The following is a 19,458-nucleotide window of genomic DNA, read 5'->3' on the forward strand; positions in this document are numbered from 1 at the left end:
ATGAGAGAAGTGGCAGGTGCACGAGGAGGATGAAGAGTTTGAAAGACGTGTTTCAGCAGCATTGTTACGCCACACAATAACCCTGTGTGTTAATTGTACTGTCCAGGCTGAGGCATACTGCCTGCCTATCATGTGGACAATGACTCTGTAGACCTGAAGGGCCCTTAGTGAATGCATACAGAGTGGTAGTGTGTACACGAAGTTCACACAGAGCTTTTCCATTCACATAAAGTACAGAAGTGTACAGTATGTCCTCAAACCAGAGCCTGTGTCCAGGGCTAGATGGCATCACCACATGGTGATGTTTTTCTCTGTGTTCTATAGGACGCAATATACTGTTCAAGTAAATGGTGATGTGGGAGTTGTGTTGTATTGGTGTGTGTGAGGTGATCTGTGGCATTCTGTGGCTGGCTCGCTCACAGGAACTGTGGCTCTTTGTATGGTATTTTGTGTGACTGTGTGTGTGTGTGTGTGGCATTGTTCCCATCCACATTGGGGACAGTGGCAGCGCTATGAGAGGTAGAGCAGGTCAGAATGACGGAATATTCTGTCCGTTGTAACCATGGGGACCTCCATGACAACCAACTGTGGAGCTGCAGGACAAGTTTTTCTCCTTTTTGGGGGCGGTGGGCAAGGAGGGGGATAGAGGACGGCTTAGAGGTACAGGCCGGGGGAGGGGAGAGTGTGTGTGTATGTGTATGTGTATGTGTATGTGTATGTGTGCGTGTGCATGTATGTGTATGTGTGCGTGTGCGTGTGCGCGTATGTGTGTGTGTGTGTGTGTGTGTGTGTGTGTGTGTGTGTGTGTGTGTGTGTGTGTGTGTGTGTGTGTGTGTGTGTGTGTGTGTGTGTGTGTGTGTGTGTGTGTGTGTGTGTGTGTGTGTGTGTGTGTGTGTAAGCCCAGCTAGCACATTTGGTTCCTTGGAAGTTGTGGGAACGTATGTTTTTGGTTTGACATTGGTTATGAGAACGATGTGAAGTTCCTTAAATGCGCTGAGAACGAACCAAAGCTTTAGCAACTATCCTGCACCATTCCCAGAAAGTTGTGGGTAGATTGCACAAAATAACCATAATAACCACGCTCACCAAGCTCTAACAAAAATATGGTTTACAAAACTTTTTTTGTGGTAGCTGGGGAGATAGTGATGGTGTAAAAGTCTCTCTAATCCCCCTTGAAAGCAAAATCCCCTGAGCCCACTGCAGATAAACACTAGGGTGGAGTGGAGAGACAGAGTGTGTGTGTAAGTATAGAACTAATGTAGAAAGGATCCTCACATTGATTAACAGTAGCATGGAGAGTACAGCACTGACCTCTGTAGCAGGCTAGTGCACCCTGAGGGTTGGGGAGAAGACTCACATTGATTAACAGTAGCATGGAAAGTAGAGCACTGACCTCTGTAGCAGGCCAGAGCACTCCTGAGGGTTGGGGAGGAGACTCACATTGATTAACAGTAGCATGGAGAGTAGAGCACTGACCTCTGTAGCAGGCTAGAGCACCCTGAGGGTTGGGGAGGAGACCTCACATTGATTAACAGTAGCATGGAGAGTAGAGCACTGACCTCTGTAGCAGGCTAGAGCACCCTGAGGGTTGGGGAGGAGACCTCACATTGATTAACAGTAGCATGGAGAGTAGAGCACTGACCTCTGTAGCAGGCTAGAGCACCTTGAGGGTTGGGGAGAGACCTCACATTGATTAACAGTAGCATGGAGAGTAGAGCACTGACCTCTGTAGCAGGCTAGAGCACCCTGAGGGTTGGGGAGGAGACCTCACATTGATTAACAGTAGCATGGAGAGTAGAGCACTGACCTCTGTAGCAGGCTAGAGCACCCTGAGGGTTGGAGAGGAGACCTCACATTGATTAATAGTAGCATGGAGAGTAGAGCACTGACCTCTGTAGCAGGCTAGAGCACCCTGAGGGTTGGGGAGAAGACTCACATTGATTAACAGTAGCATGCAGAGTAGAGCACTGACCTCTGTAGTAGGCTAGAGCACCCTGAGGGTTGGGGAGAAGACCTCACATTGATTAACAGTAGCATGGAGAGTAGAGCACTGACCTCTGTAGCAGGCTAGAGCACTTGGAGGGTTGGGGGAGGAGACCTCACATTGATTAACAGTAGCATGGAGAGTAGAGCACTGACCTCTGTAGCAGGCTAGAGCACCCTGTGGGTTGGAGAGGAGACCTCACATTGATTAACAGTAGCATGGAGAGTAGAGCACTGACCTCTGTAGCAGGCTAGAGCACCTGAGGGTTGAGAGGGGTTGGAGAGTAGAGACCTCACATTGATTGAGAGGAGAACAGTAGCATGGAGAGTAGAGCACTGACCTCTGTAGCAGGCTAGAGCACCCTGAGGGTAGGGGAGGAGACCTCACATTGAGATCTGAATGAACCTCTGTGTATTCGGTATTATTAACTGTTATAATTGTGCTGGTTTGAGTCTAAGTTGTGCTCGTGCCCCTGTCCTTTACTACCATCACCCCTCCCTCTGTTCTGACTACTTTTCACATTCAAAATCTTCCTCTTGCTTGTCACTCTCTTTTTCAGATGTTCCATTCTCTACATGTCCTTTATTATTCCACCTTTCCGACCCATTCTGTTTTCCCTCAGTCTCTCTCGTCTGAATCCCCTCTACCCCTGTCTCTCTCTTTCTCTCTGTGCACCCATCAGTCTCCCCTCTGCTCCATTTTTCTCTCCTCCAATTAGTAATGAGGAAGGATGTGTGTGTGTGTGTGTGTGTGTGTGTGTGTGTGTGTGTGTGTGTGTGTGTGTGTGTGTGTGTGTGTGTGTGTGTGTGTGTGTGTGCCGCACCACTGTGAATATAATACACCACCTCATCATGCACGACTGACCACTGACTTTACACTCTGGTATACACACACACCCTCTCTCTCTCACACACACACACACACACACACACACACACACACACACACACACACACACACACACACACACACACACACACACACACACACACACACACACACACACACACACACACACACACACACACACCAGCCTGAATTCTAAAATTCTGATACATACAGATGTAGGATCTTTAATTTGACCAATATTGATGTAGCATAGTAATCCTGCAGCAACACGATTTGAACTTTCAGTCCATAATATTGCTTGACCGGTGTTTAGGCTAGTAGCTGACAAAAGTATGTTACAGTACATGAAAGTGCAATGCTGCCTTCAGAAAGTATTCATACCTCTTGAAATATTCCACATGTTGTTGTGTTACAGCCTGAATTCAAAAAGGATGAAATATATTTTTTTCCCACCCATCTAAACATAATAATACCCCATAATGACAAAGTGAAAACATGTTTTAAGAAATTGTTGCAAATTTATTGAAAATGAAATACAGAAATATCTCATTTATATAAGTATTGAGTCAATACTTTGTAGAAGCACCTTTGGCAGCGATTACAGCTTTGAGTCTTTCTGGGTAAGTCTCTAAGAGCTTTCCACACCTGAATTGTGCAACATTTGCCCATTATTCTTTTCAAATTCTTAAAGCTCTGTCAAATTGTTTGTTGATCATTGCTTGACAACCATTTTCAAGTAGATTTAAGTCAAAACGGTATCTAGGCCACTCAGAACATTTACTGTCTTCTTGGTAAACAACTCTAAGATTCTGTAGATTTAAAAAAAAAATTTTTTAACCTTTATTTAACCAGGCAAGTCAGTTAAGAACATATTCTTATTTTCAATGACGGCCTGGGAACAGTGGGTTAACTGCCTGTTCAGGGGCAGAACGACAGATTTGTACCTTGTCAGCTCGGGGTTTGAACTCACAACCTTCCGGTTACTAGTCCAACGCTCTAACCACTAGGCCACGCTGCCGCCCTTGTGTTTTAGGTTATTTAGGTTATTGTCTCCAGTGTCTGGTGGAAAGCAGACTAAAATACATTTCCTTTAGGATTTTGCCTGTGCTTAGCTCCATTCCGTTTATATTTTATCCTGAAAATGCATCTAATAACATAGTAGCAGCAGCGTGGGGAGGGGGGTCCAATTAGCCTGGGTAGCCATTTGATTAGCTGTTCAGGAGTCTTATGGCTTGGTGGTAGAAGCTGTTTAGAAGCCTCTTGGACCTAGACTTGGCACTCCGGCACCACCTGCCGTGTGGTAGCAGAGAGGACAGTCTATGACTGGGGTGGATGGAGTCTTTGACAATGTTTAGGGCCTTCCTCTGACACCGCCTGGTATAGAGGTCCAGTGATGTACTGGACCGTACACACTACCCCTCTGTAGTGCCTCGCGGTCGGAAGCCGAAGCAGTTGCCATAACAGGCAGTGATGTACTGGACCGTACACACTACCCTCTGTAGTGCCTCGCGGTCAGAAGCCGAAGCAGTTGCCATAACAGGCAGTGATGTACTGGACCGTACACACTACCCTGTAGTGCCTCGCGGTCAGAAGCCGAAGCAGCTGCCATAACAGGCAGTGATGTACTGGACCGTACACACTACCCTCTGTAGTGCCTTGCGGTCGGAAGAGCAGTTGCCATAACAGGCAGTGATGCAACCCATCAGGATGCTCTCGATGGCACAGCTGTAGAACCTTTGAGGATCTGAGGACCCATGTCAAATCTTTTCAGTCTCCTGAGGGGAAATAGATTTTGTCGTGCCCACTTCACGACTTGCTTGATGTGCTTGGACCATGTTAGTTTGTTGGTGATGTGGACACCAAGGAACTTGAAGCTCTCAACCTGCTCCACTACAGCCCCGTCGATGAGAATGAGGACCTGCTCGGTCCTCTTTTCCTGTAGTCCACAATCATCTCCTTTGTCTTGATCACTTTGAAGGAGGGGTTGTTGTCCTGGCACCACAATGCCAGGTCTGTGACCTTCTCCCTATAGGCTGTCTCATCGTTGTCGGTGATCAGGCCTACCACTGTTGTGTCATCAGCAAACTGAATGATGGTGTTGGAGTTGTGCCTGGCCGTGCATTCATGAGTGAACAGGGAATACAGGAGGGGACTGAGCACGCACCACTGAGGGTCCCCTGTGTTTAGGATCAGCGTGGCGGATGTGTTGTTACCTACCCTTACTAACTGGGGGCGGCCTGTCAGTAAGTCTAGGATCCAGTTGCAGAGTGAGGTGTTTAGTCCCAGGGTCGTTAGCTTAGTGATGAGCTTTGAGGCACTGTGGTGTTGAACGCTGAGCTATAGTCATGAACAGTATTCTCACATAGGTGTTCCTTTTGTCCAGTTGGGAAAGGGCAGTGTGGAGTGCAATAGAGATTGCATCTTCTGTGGATCTGTTGGTGCGGTATGCAAATTGGAGTGGGTCTAGGGTTTCTTGGATAATGATGAGTCTGTGCGTGTGTGTGTATGTGTGTGTGTGTAAGTGTGTTTGTGTATGTAACGTATACAGTGGGGCAAAAACGTATTTAGTCAGCCACCAATTGTGCAAGTTCTCCCACTTAAAAAGATGAGAGAGGTCTGTAATTTTCATCATAGGTACACTTCAACTATGACAGACAAATGAGAAAAATCCAGAAAATCACATTGTAGGATTTTTAATGAATTTATTTGCAAATTATGGTGGAAAATAAGTATTTGGTCACCTACAAACAAGCAAGATTTCTGGCTCTCACAGACCTGTAACTTCTTTAAGAGGCTCCTCTGTCCTCCACTACACCTGTATTAATGGCACCTGTTTGAACTTGTTATCAGTATAAAAGACACCCACAACAACCTCAAACAGTCACACTCCAAACTCCACTATGGCCAAGACCAAAGAGCTGTCAAAGGACACCAGAAACAAAATTGTAGACATGCACCAGGCTGGGAATACTGAATCTGAAATAGGTAAGCAGCTGGGTTTGAAGAAATCAACTGTGGGAGCAATTATTAGGAAATGGAAGACATACAAGAACACTGATAATCTCCTCGATCTTGGGCCCATGCAAGATCTCACCCCGTGGGGTCAAAATGATCACAAGAACAGTGGCCAAAAAATCCCAGAACCACACGGGGGGACCTAGTGAATGACCTGCAGAGAGCTGGGACCAAAGTAACAAAGCCTACCATCAGTAACACACTACGCCGCCAGGGACTCAAATCCTGCAGTGCCAGACGTGTCCCCCTGCTTAAGCCAGTACATGTCCAGGCCCGTCTGAAGTTTGCTAGAGAGCATTTGGATGATCCAGAAGAAGATTGGGAGAATGTCATATGGTCAGATGAAACCAAAATACAACGCTTTGGTAAAAACTCAACTCGCCGTGTTTGGAGGACAAAGAATGCTGAGTTGTATCCAAAGAACACCATACCTACTGTGAAGCATGGGGGTGGGAAACATCATGCTTTTGGGGCTGTTTTTCTGCAAAGGGACCAGACGACTGATCCTGTAAAGGAAAGAATGAATGGGGCCATGTATCGTGAGATTTTGAGTGAAAACCTCCTTCCATCAGCAAGGGCATTGAAGATGAAACGTGGCTGGGTCTTTCAGCATGACAATGATCCCAAGCCCGGGTAACGAAGGAGTGGCTTCGTAAGAAGCATTTCAAGGTCCTGGATTGGCCTAGCCAGTCTCCAGATCTCAACCCCATAGAAAATCTTTGGAGGGAGTTGAAAGTCCGTGTTGCCCAGCAACAGCCCCAAAACATCACTGCTCTAGAGGAGATCTGCATGGAGGAATGGGCCAAAATACCAGCAACAGTGTGTGAAAAACCTGTGAAGACTTACAGAAAACGTTTGATCTCTGTCATTGCCAACAAAGGGGTATATAACAAAGTATTGAGATAAACTTTTGTTATTGACCAAATACTTATCTTCCACCATAATTTGCAAATAAATTCATTGAAAATCCTACAGTGTGATTTTCTGGATTTTTTCCCTCATTTTGTCTGTCATAGTTGAATTATACCTATGATGAAAATTACAGGTCTCTCTCGTCTTTTTGCTGGGAGACCTTGCACAATTGGTGGCTGACTAAATACTTTTTTGCCCCCCACTGTATTTGTAGTGTGTTGTGTGTCTGGGTGTGTGTTCGTAAGGGTGATGATGCTCATTAGTCATTAGTCAGAGAAGGTCAGGTGGGTCGGCAGGGTAGCCTAGATGTTAGAGCGCTGGACTAATAACCAAAAGGTTGCAAGTTCGAATCCCCGAGCTGACAAGGTACAAATCTGTCGTTCTGCCCCTGAACAGGCAGTTAACCCACCGAATGCCTAGCCGCCATTGAAAATAAGAATTTGTTCTTAACTGACATGCCTAGTAAAAAAAAAAGTATGGCAGGGAGTGTGAAAGAGAGGTTGATCCCCAACTTATCTTTTTGTTTTCCACAGAAAATGGTCAAGAGGTCAATATGAAATGTTACAAAAGAAAAGGCCTGCTGACTGACTGGCCATGCTTAATGTGTGTCACTGACAGAGAGTCACAAGATGTGTCATGTTTTGGTCACTCTTCCCTTCTCCTCCCCTCAGGTTCAGTAGGCCAATCCAAGTGGGCGGATTACTTCCCAGACTGTGGTGGTAAGGCCCAGTCTCCGGTTGACGTGGCAACGGTCCAGACCCAGTATGACCCCAGCCTGGGCCCTCTTACCCCTCGGTTATAGCCAGCACGGCAACAAACCCTTCAGCCTCTACAACAACGGACATACAGGTAACTACAGCAACCATGCTGACTCCATCACTAACAACAGATAGGTAACTACAGCAACCATGCTGACTCCATCACTAACAACAGAAAGGTAACTACAGCAACCATGCTGACTCCATCACTAACAACAGATAGGTAACTACAGCAACCATGCTGACTCCATCAATAACAACAGAAAGGTAAGTACATCAACCATTCTGACTCCATCACTAACAACATACAGGTAACTACAGCAATCATGCTGACTCCATCACTAACAACATACATACAGGTAACTACAGCAACCATGCTGACTCCATCACTAACAACATACAGGTAACTACAGCAACCATTCTGACTCCATCACTAACAACATACAGGTAACTACAGCAACCATGCTGACTCCATCACTAACAATATACATACAGGTAACTACAGCAACCATGCAGACTCCATCACTAACAACATACATACAGGTAACTACAGCAACCATTCTGACTCCATCACTAACAACATACATGCAGGTAACTACAGCAACCATTCTGACTCCATCACTAACAACATACAGGTAACTACAGCAACCATGCTGACTCCATCACTAACAACATACATACAGGTAACTACAGCAACCATTCTGACTCCATCACTAACAACATACATACAGGTAACTACAGCAACCATTCTGACTCCATCACTAACAACATACAGGTAACTACAGCAACCATGCTGACTCCATCACTTACAACAGAAAGGTAAGTACAGCAACCATGCTGACTCCATCACTAACAACAGATAGGTAACTACAGCAACCATGCTGACTCCATCACTAACAACAGATAGGTAACTACAGCAAACATGCTGACTCCATCACTTACAACAGAACGGTAAGTACAGCAACCATGCTGACTCCATCACTAACAACAGATAGGTAACTACAGCAACCATGCTGACTCCATCACTAACAACAGATAGGTAACTACAGCAACCATGCTGACTCCATCACTTACAACAGAAAGGTAAGTACAGCAACCATGCTACTCCATCACTAACAACAGATAGGTAACTACAGCAACCATGCTGACTCCATCACTAACAACAGATAGGTAACTACAGCAACCATGCTGACTCCATCACTTACAACAGAAAGGTAAGTACAGCAACCATGCTGACTCCATCACTAACAACAGATAGGTAACTACAGCAACCATGCTGACTCCATCACTAACAACAGATAGGTAACTACAGCAACCATGCTGACTCCATCACTAACAACAGATAGGTAACTACAGCAACCATGCTGACTCCATCACTAACAACAGATAGGTAACTACAGCAACCATGCTGACTCCATCAATAACAACAGAAAGGTAAGTACAGCAACCATGCTGACTCCATCACTAACAACATACATACAGGTAACTACAGCAACCATGCTGATTCCATTACTAACAACATACAGGTAACTACAGCAACCATGCTGACTCCATTACTAACAACATACATACAGGTAACTACAGCAACCATTCTGACTCCATCACTAACAACATACAGGTAACTACAGCAACCATGCTGACTCCATCACGAACAATATACATACAGGTATCTACAGCAACCATGCTGACTCCATCACTAACAACATACAGGTAACTACAGCAACCATGCTGACTCCATCACTAACAACATACATACAGGTAACTACAGCAACCATTCTGACTCCATCACTAACAACATACATGCAGGTAACTACAGCAACCATTCTGACTCCATCACTAACAACATACAGGTAACTACAGCAACCATGCTGACTCCACACTAACAACATACATACAGGTAACTACAGCAACCATGCTGACTCCATCACTAACAACATACATACAGGTAACTACAACAACCATGCTGACTCCATCACTAACAACATACATACAGGTAACTACAGCAACCATGCTGACTCCATCACTAACAACATACAGGTAACTACAGCAACCATGCTGACTCCATCACTAACAACATACATACAGGTAACTACAGCAACCATTCTGACTCCATCACTAACAACAGATAGGTAACTACAGCAACCATGCTGACTCCATCACTAACAACAGATAGGTAACTACAGCAACCATGCTGACTCCATCACTTACAACAGAAAGGTAACTACAGCAACCATGCTGACTCCATCACTAACAACAGATAGGTAACTACAGCAACCATGCTGACTCCATCAATAACAACAGATAGGTAACTACAGCAACCATGCTGACTCCATCACTAACAACAGATAGGTAACTACAGCAACCATGCTGACTCCATCACTAACAACAGATAGGTAACTACAGCAACCATGCTGACTCCATCACTAACAACATACATACAGGTAACTACAGCAACCATGCTGACTCCATCACTAACAACAGATAGGTAACTACAGCAACCATGCTGACTCCATCACTAACAACAGATAGGTAACTACAGCAACCATGCTGACTCCATCAATAACAACAGAAAGTTAAGTACATCAACCATTCTGACTCCATCACTAACAACATACAGGTAACTACAGCAATCATGCTGACTCCATCACTAACAACATACATACAGGTAACTACAGCAACCATGCTGACTCCATCACTAACAACATACAGGTAAGTACATCAACCATTCTGACTCCATCACTAACAACATACAGGTAACTACAGCAATCATGCTGACTCCATCACTAACAACATACATACAGGTAACTACAGCAACCATGCTGACTCCATCACTAACAACATACAGGTAACTACAGCAACCATTCTGACTCCATCACTAACAACATACAGGTAACTACAGCAACCATGCTGACTCCATCACTAACAATATACATACAGGTAACTACAGCAACCATGCAGACTCCATCACTAACAACATACATACAGGTAACTACAGCAACCATTCTGACTCCATCACTAACAACATACATGCAGGTAACTACAGCAACCATTCTGACTCCATCACTAACAACATACAGGTAACTACAGCAACCATGCTGACTCCATCACTAACAACATACATACAGGTAACTACATCAACCATTCTGACTCCATCACTAACAACATACATACAGGTAACTACAGCAACCATTCTGACTCCATCACTAACAACATACAGGTAACTACAGCAACCATGCTGACTCCATCACTTACAACAGAAAGGTAAGTACAGCAACCATGCTGACTCCATCACTAACAACAGATAGGTAACTACAGCAACCATGCTGACTCCATCAATAACAACAGAAAGGTATCTACAGCAACCATTCTGACTCCATCACTAACAACATACAGGTAACTACAGCAACCATGCTGACTCCATCACTAACAACATACATACAGGTAACTACAGCAACCATGCTGATTCCATTACTAACAACATACAGGTAACTACAGCAACCATGCTGACTCCATTACTAACAACATACATACAGGTAACTACAGCAACCATTCTGACTCCATCACTAACAACATACAGGTAACTACAGCAACCATGCTGACTCCATCACGAACAATATACATACAGGTATCTACAGCAACCATGCTGACTCCATCACTAACAACATACAGGTAACTACAGCAACCATGCTGACTCCATCACTAACAACATACATACAGGTAACTACAGCAACCATTCTGACTCCATCACTAACAACATACATGCAGGTAACTACAGCAACCATTCTGACTCCATCACTAACAACATACAGGTAACTACAGCAACCATGCTGACTCCACACTAACAACATACATACAGGTAACTACAGCAACCATGCTGACTCCATCACTAACAACATACATACAGGTAACTACAACAACCATGCTGACTCCATCACTAACAACATACATACAGGTAACTACAGCAACCATGCTGACTCCATCACTAACAACATACAGGTAACTACAGCAACCATGCTGACTCCATCACTAACAACATACATACAGGTAACTACAGCAACCATTCTGACTCCATCACTAACAACAGATAGGTAACTACAGCAACCATGCTGACTCCATCACTAACAACAGATAGGTAACTACAGCAACCATGCTGACTCCATCACTTACAACAGAAAGGTAACTACAGCAACCATGCTGACTCCATCACTAACAACAGATAGGTAACTACAGCAACCATGCTGACTCCATCAATAACAACAGATAGGTAACTACAGCAACCATGCTGACTCCATCACTAACAACAGATAGGTAACTACAGCAACCATGCTGACTCCATCACTAACAACAGATAGGTAACTACAGCAACCATGCTGACTCCATCACTAACAACATACATACAGGTAACTACAGCAACCATGCTGACTCCATCACTAACAACAGATAGGTAACTACAGCAACCATGCTGACTCCATCACTAACAACAGATAGGTAACTACAGCAAACATGCTGACTCCATCACTTACAACAGAACGGTAACTACAGCAACCATGCTGACTCCATCACTAACAACAGATAGGTAACTACAGCAACCATGCTGACTCCATCACTAACAACAGATAGGTAACTACAGCAACCATGCTGACTCCATCACTAACAACAGAAAGGTAAGTACAGCAACCATGCTACTCCATCACTAACAACAGATAGGTAACTACAGCAACCATGCTGACTCCATCACTAACAACAGATAGGTAACTACAGCAACCATGCTGACTCCATCACTAACAACAGATAGGTAACTACAGCAACCATGCTGACTCCATCACTAACAACATGCAGGTAACTACAGCAACCATTCTGACTCCATCACTAACAACAGATAGGTAACTACAGCAACCATGCTGACTCCATCACTAACAACAGATAGGTAACTACAGCAACCATGCTGACTCCATCACTAACAACAGATAGGTAACTACAGCAACCATGCTGACTCCATCACTAACAACACATAAGGTAACTACAGCAACCATGCTGACTCCATCACTAACAACATACAGGTAACTACAGCAACCATGCTGACTCCATCACTAACAACAGAAGGTAACTACAGCAACCATGCTGACTCCATCACTAACAACAGATAGGTAACTACAGCAACCATTAACTGACTCCAGCAACCATTCTGACTCCATCACTAACAACAACAGGTAACTACAGCAACCATGCTGACTCCATCACTAACAACATACATACAGGTAACTACAGCAACCATGCTGACTCCATCACTAACAACATACAGGTAACTACAGCAACCATGCTGACTCCATCACTAACAACATACATACAGGTAACTACAGCAACCATGCTGACTCCATCACTAACAACATACATACAGGTAACTACAGCAACCATTCTGACTCCATCACTAACAACATACAGGTAACTACAGCAACCATGCTGACTCCATCACTAACAACATACATACAGGTAACTACAGCAACCATGCTGACTCCATCACTAACAACATAGGTAACTACAGCAAACAACACTAACAACAGGTAACTACAGCAACCATGCTGACTCCATCACTAACAACAGATAGGTAAACAACATCCACATACAGGTAACTACAGCAACCATGCTGACTCCATCATAACTAACAACATGCAGGTAACTACAGCAACCATGCTGACTCCATCACTAACAACAGATAGGTAACTACAGCAACCATGCTGACTCCATCATAACAACAGAAAGGTACTACAGCAACCATGCTGACTCCATCACTAACAACATACAGGTAACTACAGCAACCATGCTGACTCCATCACTAACAACATACATACAGGTAACTACAGCAACCATGCTGACTCCATCACTAACAACTACAGGTAACTACAGCAACCATGCATCACTAACAACATACATACAGGTAACTACAGCAACCATGCTGACTCCATCACTAACAACAGATAGGTAATACAGCAACCATGCTGACTCCATCACTAACAACATACATACAGGTATCTACAACCATGCTGACTCAACATCACTACAGCAAACAATCATAACAAAATACAGGTAACTACAGCAACCATGCTGACTCCATCACTAACAACATACATACAGGTAACTACAGCAACCATGCTGACTCCATCACTAACAACATACAGGTAACTACAGCAACCATGCTGACTCCATCACTAACAACAGATAGGTAACTACAGCAACCATGCTGACTCCATCACTAACAACATACAGGTAACTACAGCAACCATGCTGACTCCATCACTAACAACAGATACAGGTAACTGGTGCATTCACCTTATGACATCCAGTGGGACAGTCACTTAACAGTGCATCTAAGACATGCTGACTCCATCACTAACAACAGATAGGTAACTACAGCAACCATGCTGACTCCATCACTAACAACAGATAGGTAACTACAGCAACCATGCTGACTCCATCATAACAACAGAAAGGTAACTACAGCAACCATGCTGACTCCATCACTAACAACAGATAGGTAACTACAGCAACCATGCTGACTCCATCAATAACAACAGATAGGTAACTACAGCAACCATGCTGACTCCATCACTAACAACAGATAGGTAACTACAGCAACCATGCTGACTCCATCACTAACAACAGATAGGTAACTACAGCAACCATGCTGACTCCATCACTAACAACATACATACAGGTAACTACAGCAACCATGCTGACTCCATCACTAACAACAGATAGGTAACTACAGCAACCATCTGACTCCATCACTAACAACAGGTAACTACAGCAACCATGCTGACTCCATCATAACAACAGAAAGGTAACTAACAAACATCCATCATAACAACAGGTAACTACAGCAACCATGCTGACTCCATCACTAACAACATACAGGTAAGTACATCAACCATTCTGACTCCATCACTAACAACATACAGGTAACTACAGCAATCATGCTGACTCCATCACTAACAACATACATACAGGTAACTACAGCAACCATGCTGACTCCATCACTAACAACATACAGGTAACTACAGCAACCATTCTGACTCCATCACTAACAACATACAGGTAACTACAGCAACCATGCTGACTCCATCACTAACAATATACATACAGGTAACTACAGCAACCATGCAGACTCCATCACTAACAACATACATACAGGTAACTACAGCAACCATTCTGACTCCATCACTAACAACATACATGCAGGTAACTACAGCAACCATTCTGACTCCATCACTAACAACATACAGGTAACTACAGCAACCATGCTGACTCCATCACTAACAACATACATACAGGTAACTACATCAACCATTCTGACTCCATCACTAACAACATACATACAGGTAACTACAGCAACCATTCTGACTCCATCACTAACAACATACAGGTAACTACAGCAACCATGCTGACTCCATCACTTACAACAGAAAGGTAAGTACAGCAACCATGCTGACTCCATCACTAACAACAGATAGGTAACTACAGCAACCATGCTGACTCCATCAATAACAACAGAAAGGTATCTACAGCAACCATTCTGACTCCATCACTAACAACATACAGGTAACTACAGCAACCATGCTGACTCCATCACTAACAACATACATACAGGTAACTACAGCAACCATGCTGACTCCATCACTAACAACAGATAGGTAACTACAGCAACCATGCTGACTCCATCACTAACAACATACATACAGGTAACTACAGCAACCATTCTGACTCCATCACTAACAACATACAGGTAACTACAGCAACCATGCTGACTCCATCACTAACAACATACATACAGGTAACTACAGCAACCATGCTGACTCCATCCAAATCAAACTATACTACAACTGATATCTCAAAGGTAACTACAAAGCAACCATGCTGACTCCATCACTAACAACAGGAAGAAACCAGAGAGGAACCGGGCTATGTGGGGTGGCCAGTCCATTCTGGCTCCGGGTAGAGATTATAACAGAAAATGACCAAGATGTTCAAACATAAATGACCAGCTGACTCCACACTGAAACAACATACAGTCAGGTGGACTGGGGACAGCAAGGAGCCACATGTCAGGTAGTCCTGGGGCACGGTCCAGGGCTCAGGTCCTCCGAGAGAGAGAAAGAAACAGAGAATAGAGAGACATGCAGGTAACTACAGCAACCATGTTCTGACTCCATCATGGTCACAACAACAGATAGGTAACTACAGCAACCATGCTGACTCCATCACTAACAACAACATGCTGACTCCATCACTAACAACAGATAGGTAACTACAGAAACCATGATGACTCCATCACTAACAACAGATAGGTAACTACAGCAACATGCTGACTCTATCACTAACAACAGATAGGTAACTACAGCAACCATGCTGACTCCATCACTAACAACAGATAGGTAACTACAGCAACCATGCTGACTCCATCACTAACAACAGAAAGGTAACTAAGCAACCACAGACTCCATCACTAACAACAGATAGGTAACTACAGCAACCATGACTCCATCTGTAAGTACATCAACCCACTCCATCACTAACAACATACAGGTAACTACAGCAATCATGCTGACTCCATCACTAACAACATACATACAGGTAACTACAGCAACCATGCTGACTCCATCACTAACAACATACAGGTAACTACAGCAACCATTCTGACTCCATCACTAACAACATACAGGTAACTACAGCAACCATGCTGACTCCATCACTAACAATATACATACAGGTAACTACAGCAACCATGCTGACTCCATCACTAACAACATACATACAGGTAACTACAGCAACCATTCTGACTCCATCACTAACAACATACATGCAGGTAACTACAGCAACCATTCTGACTCCATCACTAACAACATACAGGTAACTACAGCAACCATGCTGACTCCATCACTAACAACATACATACAGGTAACTACATCAACCATTCTGACTCCATCACTAACAACATACATACAGGTAACTACAGCAACCATTCTGACTCCATCACTAACAACATACAGGTAACTACAGCAACCATGCTGACTCCATCACTTACAACAGAAAGGTAAGTACAGCAACCATGCTGACTCCATCACTAACAACAGATAGGTAACTACAGCAACCATGCTGACTCCATCAATAACAACAGAAAGGTATCTACAGCAACCATTCTGACTCCATCACTAACAACATACAGGTAACTACAGCAACCATGCTGACTCCATCACTAACAACATACATACAGGTAACTACAGCAACCATGCTGACTCCATCACTAACAACAGATAGGTAACTACAGCAACCATGCTGACTCCATCACTAACAACATACATACAGGTAACTACAGCAACCATGCTGACTCCATTACTAACAACATACAGGTAACTACAGCAACCATGCTGACTCCATTACTAACAACACATACAGGTAACTACAGCAACCATGCTGACTCCATCACTAACAACAGATAGGTAACTACAGCAACCATGCTGACTCCATCACTAACAACAGAAAGGTAAGTACAGCAACCATGCTGACTCCATCACTAACAACAGATAGGTAACTACAGAAACCATGATGACTCCATCACTAACAACAGATAGGTAACTACAGCAACCATGCTGACTCTATCACTAACAACAGATAGGTAACTACAGCAACCATGCTGACTCCATCACTAACAACAGATAGGTAACTACAGCAACCATGCTGACTCCATCAATAACAACAGAAAGGTAAGTACAGCAACCATGCTGACTCCATCACTAACAACATACAGGTAACTACAGCAACCATGCTGACTCCATCACTAACAACATACATACAGGTAACTACAGCAACCATGCTGACTCCATTACTAACAACATACGGGTAACTACAGCAACCATGCTGACTCCATTACTAACAACATACATACAGGTAACTACAGCAACCATTCTGACTCCATCACTAACAACAGATAGGTAAGTACAGCAACCATGCTGACTCCATCACGAACAACATACATACAGGTATCTACAGTAACCATGCTGACTCCATCACTAACAACATACAGGTAACTACAGCAATCAAGCTGACTCCATCACTAACAAAATACAGGTAACTACAGCAACCATGCTGACTCCATCACTAACAACATACATACAGGTAACTACAGCAACCATGCTGACTCCATCACTAACAACATACAGGTAACTACAGCAACCATGCTGACTCCATCACTAACAACAGACAGGTAACTACAGCAACCATGCTGACTCCATCACTAACAACATACAGGTAACTACAGCAACCATTCTGACTCCATCACTAACAACATACATATAGGTAACTACAGCAACCATGCTGACTCCATCACTAACAACATACAGGTAACTACAGCAACCATGCTGACTCCATCACTAACAACATACATATAGGTAACTACAGCAACCATGCTGACTCCATCACTAACAACATACATACAGGTAACTACAGCAACCATTCTGACTCCATCACTAACAACATACATGCAGGTAACTACAGCGACCATTCTGACTCCATCACTAACAACAGATAGGTAAGTACAGCAACCATGCTGACTCCATCACTAACAACAGAAAGGTAACTACAGCAACCATGCAGACTCCATCACTAACAACAGATAGGTAACTACAGCAACCATGCTGACTCCATCAATAACAACAGAAAGGTAAGTACATCAACCATTCTGACTCCATCACTAACAACATACAGGTAACTACAGCAATCATGCTGACTCCATCACTAACAACATACATACAGGTAACTACAGCAACCATTCTGACTCCATCACTAACAACATACAGGTAACTACAGCAACCATGCTGACTCCATCACTAACAATATACATACAGGTAACTACAGCAACCATGCAGACTCCATCACTAACAACATACATACAGGTAACTACAGCAACCATTCTGACTCCATCACTAACAACATACATGCAGGTAACTACAGCAACCATTCTGACTCCATCACTAACAACATACAGGTAACTACAGCAACCATGCTGACTCCATCACTAACAACATACATACAGGTAACTACATCAACCATTCTGACTCCATCACTAACAACATACATGCAGGTAACTACAGCGACCATTCTGACTCCATCACTAACAACAGATAGGTAAGTACAGCAACCATGCTGACTCCATCACTAACAACATACAGGTAACTACAGCAACCATGCTGACTCCATCACTTACAACAGAAAGGTAAGTACAGCAACCATGCTGACTCCATCACTAACAACAGATAGGTAACTACAGCAACCATGCTGACTCCATCAATAACAACAGAAAGGTATCTACAGCAACCATTCTGACTCCATCACTAACAACATACAGGTAACTACAGCAACCATGCTGACTCCATCACTAACAACATACATACAGGTAACTACAGCAACCATGCTGACTCCATCACTAACAACAGATAGGTAACTACAGCAACCATGCTGACTCCATCACTAACAACATACATACAGGTAACTACAGCAACCATGCTGACTCCATTACTAACAACATACAGGTAACTACAGCAACCATGCTGACTCCATTACTAACAACATACATACAGGTAACTACAGCAACCATGCTGACTCCATCACGAACAACAGATAGGTAACTACAGCAACCATGCTGACTCCATCACTAACAACAGAAAGGTAAGTACAGCAACCATGCTGACTCCATCACTAACAACAGATAGGTAACTACAGAAACCATGATGACTCCATCACTAACAACAGATAGGTAACTACAGCAACCATGCTGACTCTATCACTAACAACAGACAGGTAACTACAGCAACCATGCTGACTCCATCACTAACAACAGATAGGTAACTACAGCAACCATGCTGACTCCATCAATAACAACAGAAAGGT

At 43.7% G+C, this 19,458-nt stretch overlaps 1 pseudogene; it reads left to right on the top strand.

The window, feature by feature from the left end:
* The first annotated feature begins 5,784 nt into the window (after nucleotides 1–5,784).
* Nucleotides 5,785–19,458, top strand: part of LOC124005932 — a 28,194-nt pseudogene continuing 14,520 nt past the window's right edge.

The sequence above is a fragment of the Oncorhynchus gorbuscha genome, linkage group LG19 (assembly GCF_021184085.1).
Source record: "Oncorhynchus gorbuscha isolate QuinsamMale2020 ecotype Even-year linkage group LG19, OgorEven_v1.0, whole genome shotgun sequence".
NCBI lineage: Eukaryota > Metazoa > Chordata > Actinopteri > Salmoniformes > Salmonidae > Oncorhynchus > Oncorhynchus gorbuscha.